General features: G+C 38.3%; 1 protein-coding gene across 1 annotated transcript in view; it reads left to right on the top strand.

The window, feature by feature from the left end:
- Nucleotides 1-1,266: 1,266 nt before the first annotated feature.
- Nucleotides 1,267-6,000, top strand: part of exoc2 (exocyst complex component 2) — a 49,807-nt gene continuing 45,073 nt past the window's right edge. Inside the window, exon 1 of the mRNA XM_008278190.1 lies at nt 1,267-1,324. The gene's annotated coding sequence lies outside the window, so the exon portion shown is untranslated. The remainder of the gene's footprint in view (nt 1,325-6,000) is intronic.

Raw genomic sequence — 6,000 nt, 5'->3', positions numbered from 1 at the left:
ATAATCTGTGTATGGGGTTCTTGCATTTCTGGACTTTAAAATGTAAATATTTAGCAATGTAAATCTTGATAAATATTAAGATATTCTCCTACAATAATGTGCATGCATCAAATGTATATCTTAAAACATACAGCACACATAATGTGCTAAATAACCCACTAATTTGTAGATTCACTAGTTGGTATGAAGTGCCACTGAGGTTCTCATTCACTGGCAAAGGCTGCACCACTGAGACCAAGATCAAAATCTTCCAGCGTCATTGCTTTAAGTTGATGTTTATGTAGACAAACAGCCTCTGTGTTACATCAGCATCTGTACAAACTCCCAAGTCACAGTTTGATCCCTCAATTATCAGATTATCCCGTCTAATTGGACAATATGGTTTCCCTGGGGATTGGGCCTTGCCTTATCTCAGAAATTCTTTCTGCCCTGCACAATTTGGTGAGATAAATGTAATGGAATCAGGGTTCTACAGTGTGCCTGGGTGGTCTCTGTTGCATTTCTAATGATGCTGCGCCTTTCCCAGAACAAGTGGAAATACCTCAGTGATGCACCGTGAAAAGAGAGACGAGGAAAGAAGTTAACCTCCCATTGGGCTTTAAAATTCTCACACAAAGGACACTCAGCACTTCAGAGCAGCATGCAGGCTGCTTTTATTATGTGAAGTTGATTCCCCCTAAATACAAAAATGAGGGTTGAATAAATTGAAGTCATCATTAGCTATGGTCACATAAATCACATACATTAATTCTTGAAAAGGTCCTTAAAGGCAAATGCACATAATCAACAAATCAGGTGAACTGAAAATATTGACAAAGGCACATTCAAAAACGGAAGCAAAAGAGATTATGAATCTGTCATTTTAAGTTGAATTTATTTGTAGTACTATTTAATTGTAGGATGTTTGAATTTCCAGCTTGATTTTGTTTTCAGGATTTTATTTGAAGTCATGGACAGTCATAAGTTAAAATTTCATGGAACATGCAAAAATGTATATATACTGTCATTTTAATTTCCAACTGAAATGACAAAAACATCAATTAGCAAAAGGCTTTAGTGTAATGAATTACTCAAAATGTTTGTTATAAATCAAATGCATAACATGCATTACTTTTATTGAATAATTTATTAGATATGCATTTTAATGATCATATATACAAATAATTATTTTCTATCTTGGTTTTATTTTATTTATAGTATATACATTTTGTACCGTTTCTAATATAAATTAATTAGTTTTATTTTGAAGGGTGTCGCTGAAAGCAGCAGCCGGAAGTAGTCACGGTTGCAGGAAACGGTCGCTGCAGTGAGGCTGCTGTAAACTGTAAGTTTCCATTTCTCGAAGATATTTAACCTTTAACTGTCTCAGATAGAGTCAACTTAATTATTGCATGACAGGCAGAAATATAAGCGCCTTTATAAGTTTACGACGAACGTAAATGACAGTCAATACTTACCTTCCCGACAAAACGAATTGGACTGCGAAGGTTAGCTTCAGCTAACGTTAGCTCAAAAATATGTCAACAAAGCCGAATTAATTTTCCTTGAACCCATTAGGGAGCGTTTAGTATGCTGAACGTGCCGCCTGTAGCGTGTCTGTGATTGTGGATGTTCGCAGAAGAAGCTGCGATACGGATTTAATGTTGTCATTTCGCATTGTGTGAACGGCAATACTCGTAGTCAAAGTCCGTGGAAATCTCTTAGTATAAACGTGCTATTGTGTTCTTTATGTCCTAGAACATCCTTTCACACTTTCCAATAACCTTGAATAGCTTCTGGAAATTTCGGCACTGTAATGACACAATAATAGCTACAAAAGCTCAGCTTTTTCTGCTTAGCAATGGCCGCTTATGTTTATCGCTATGTTGTGATCGTCTCAGTGTAGTGAGTCATATACACTTTGTTCATAATGTCAATATAATATCATTCTAAAATTTGTGATTCTCATGGTCACATTAAGTTTCACTCACCAGGAAATTCTCGTTCCAAAATGTATGGGATAATCCACAGACCTACGTTGAGAGTTTGGTGATTCAAAAGGTAGCATTCTCTCAAATATACCAAATCTAAATCAAACGACCATCAACTTCAAAACCTCCCTTTATCACCCTTGCGTGTTATCCTCTAATTCGTGCTGGGGAAATCTCCACTTCAAGTTCAATACAATTGTGTGATTATGACAACTTAATACAGCACACATCAGTTAGGGAGTGTCTTTGTAAGAGAAAATCTGCAGTGGTTGGTTTTTGCCAGGTGCTATGATTTCTGCTAAACACAGAGCAAGGCATTCCAGTATAAATACAATAAGTAGCTGCCTTTTAACTAAGTAAAATGATTGTCCATGAAACTGCCAGTAAAAACAAAAAAAATCTATTAGACCTGACACTTTGATTGTACTTGGAAAACATCTGATGTATACAGATGGGATTGAGCACAAAAGAAAGTGACCACACCAAATGACCTCATATGACTCAAAGTCAGCCTTGCATGTAGTGGAAGACACACAGAACAGAGTAAACATTAGAATATATTTAATGAGATAGCACAAGTTGACAATTCAGTGCAACTTCACTCATTTCAATAGACAAAGTATTTGTTTATATTTAATGCCAATTTGACTTAATGTTCCGTTAAGAAACTTGATTGCAAGGAAAACATTTTCTATCCTTGTCTCACTGCCATGACTTTGTCATTCAAGTACAGATGGGAATCTGCACTGAACAAAGGTATTTGTTTATCACTGGCGTAAACTTGTTGGCTTATTTTAAAATCTGGACATCATTCTTTCTTCTTTGGGAATGATTTTATTACTTTTTAAGCCTAAGCCATGTGTGTGTGTGTGTGTGTGTGTGTGTACCATTCTCTCAAACTGCTTGTTTATTATATACCATGGTGAGAACGATATTCTCTCCTTGTGGGTAATAAATAGTGGGTATGTCTGGGATGAATAACTTTAAGAGCTGTAATTACATGCCGTTATATTGCTTCAGTGAAAAAGCTTGGAACTATAGAAAAACATTGTAATAGCTCTACTGTTCATGTGTTTACAGCTACCAATAATTCTGATCTGACCTGGAGCTAATCATTATTTTCATCAATGACCCACCAGATCATATATATATATTTTACGAAGTAATTGTTTTATCCTAAGCTGTTGGAAAATGTTAGAAAATGCATGTTATAATTTACCACACCTCAAGAAGATGGCTGGAGGGCCTGGAGATATTACTGAAATCGCAATATGGCCAAGTGCAACATCCAAATCCCAGGAACTGTAATTTTTGGATTAAAATCAAATGTGCAAAAATCCCATTGCCATTTTTATATTTCTGTTAGTGGTAAGGGAATCCAACATTCCCTTCTAGAAGTGTAACTTACATTGCAATCACAATATCTCTCAAAATAATGGCAGTATTATTATTATTTTTTATTTATTTATTTATTTTGCCTAATGCTCACCCCTAACTTACATTTCTTGCTTTATTCGACATGAACCAGTGAATATTTGGAGTTTTTTCTAGACATAACTTTCCCCTATGACAATATTGTTAACACCCACTAATAGGATAGTAAGTTGAGATGAATGGGTGATTGTATTATGTAGAGCATGATTCTTGCTTCATTATCCTTGAGTGTTGAAACCTCTGCACCGGGGTTTGAAACACTAAAGTCTACATTAAATTGCCATGGAACTGATCAGATTCATGTCTGTTGTTGAATAATGAAAATACTTGTCTGTAGAAACAAAAATGAGCTGTGCTTCTTTTTATAAAAAAAAAAAAAAAAAAAGTTATACCAATGCACTGTTCAAGCTGGGGTTGCACACATATATTTTCTTTTCTAAATGTTAAGAAATTATTTAATAGACCTGAAGCCCTCTTTGTTATTGGATAAACACTTCTCACCTCAGCCTTATTAAGCGTAGTGTTTTCATACAGAGCGGTGTCTAAGCCTATATAATCCCATGTACTTTATCAAATATTGTTGTAACATACTTTCTTTAACTAGCTCTTTCTAAGGAATCATTGCCTTATCATATAAGTTTAACATGAAAGGAAATGAGAGCAATTGATTGTTGATAGCAGGCTGGCAAGCATGCAATTGGAATGCATTGTCCATTAATTATGTTGATACCCCTGCTAGTAAGGCCACAGTTAGCACCTATAGAGCTCTAAGTTTCACTTCTGCTTCTCTTCTCCAAAGTCAGCATTGCTCAGCTGGGGGAAGGTGGGGGAAGTGGCGTGGGCAAAGCTACGCTGATCCATTTCCTGTCCCCTCCTGGGGCTCTAATTGAAAAATTTGGGTGGCCCTGCTTGTTTGTTTTGGTGGAATGTGGTGGGTTGTGTTTTTTGAGGCTTTTCCTCAGTGCCGCTGCTCCGTAGACCTCGGGGTGAATCGAGTGACGGGGGTCAGGCTGAGCCTTGTTTGTGAAGCGGTGCTTCTCTCTTACCCCTGTCTGCTCTCTGCAGTCTGCCCCACCTGGTAGCCTCCTCCCTGCTGACAGGCTTGCTGGGCCACTGGTCTTCACACTATGGTTTCTGTGACCCAGTCACATGTGAACAGGCAGAGAGCCTTTGGGCTACAGATAAAAGAGCACAGCATAGCCCAAAGAAACAGACTCAGTATGGATATAGTAAAGCTTAGTTGGTGTAAATCCTTGCAAGATTCAAACTCATTGAAAAACTAGTTTTTTGTTTTTTTGTTTTTTGTATTCCGTGGTAGTAAGATGAATATTTTGGCCTGATGTTCCAACAAAACAAGCAATTTGAAAACTTTATTTTGGACTGTGGGAAACTGTGGTGGGCTAAAAATAAAAATAATTAGTTGTAAATTTAACAAAAAGTCTTGATTGTAGTGTAAACAACAATGTTTACCTAATTCATATATGTGACTTTCAATGTTTCTCATGCTGATGATTTGGTTTTTATGTATATATGCTGGGGTAGCACTGTTGTAGCCTGGCTTATGAAAGTTCAAACTGCTTCATTTCGCTATGTCATTGGACAGAGCCGCCTGTCTCCAGCTTCTTAATCCTCTGAAAACATTTTCCTGCATTTGCAGGCCTATACTTCATATTTCTGTTTATTGGTACAAGGTTTTTTTGTTTTTTTTTATGGGAAATTGGGAACTTCACTTCATTAGGCATAACTCTGTAAAGCACTTGAGACTGACAAACAAACAAACAGATAGCCCTAAAGATAATAAACCCTGTGGGCAGACATCATTATGGGGGGATTGTAGGCCAGAGGCACACATCTGATCACTCCATCCTTTTCTGTCACGAAGAGTCTCCATGAGTTCTGGGACTGGCTGGTCACAGGAGATGCTGACTCATTGTGGAAGAACTCTGACTGGTCAGTGGTCACAGCATCTGTTTTGAAACAGAACCTGCACATTTCATGTTAATACGATCCATTTAGTTGAAATTTAATACAGTTGACACATATTATGGTCAATTTTTGGCTTTCAGCTGCATTCTCCTCTCCACATCTTAGAGGCATGTGGTGCCCTGGGTGTGAGTGAACACTGGGGAGGATTGTTTGAAGCTCCACCCAGCCTGTGTGATCAGGCCAGTCTTCTCAAGCTGGGTGATGTTTGGTTGGCTCTGTGCATTCAGAGGAGTCGGGGGGGATCTTTGATGGAATCTGGTGTTTGTGTAATGTTTGGGAGCACCGAGTGAAATGGTGTTGGTGGGGGCATGTGGAGGGGGGTGTTTCTCAGCCGCCAGCATAGCAAGTTATATTTTCTGACGGATGATGGAGGGGGTTGAGGGTGATGAGCTGTCTAAATGGGTCCCTTTGTGCCCACTAAACCCATCGCACTCTCTCCTAGACACACACACACACACACACACACACACACACACACGCATACACGCATACACACACGCATACGCACGCCAATCACTGCCATATGTGAGTCACCTTTGAGCTCAGAGCAGCATATGATCTAAGGTATGAACGCCTTATTCATGAGATAGTCATGTGGCAGTGTGTGTGT

This window comes from Stegastes partitus, unplaced genomic scaffold (assembly GCF_000690725.1).
Source record: "Stegastes partitus isolate 25-593 unplaced genomic scaffold, Stegastes_partitus-1.0.2 Scaffold118, whole genome shotgun sequence".
Lineage (NCBI taxonomy): Eukaryota > Metazoa > Chordata > Actinopteri > Pomacentridae > Stegastes > Stegastes partitus.
The sequence above is the reverse complement of the archived record's forward strand: the minus strand, read 5'-3'. Positions and strand labels throughout refer to the sequence as shown.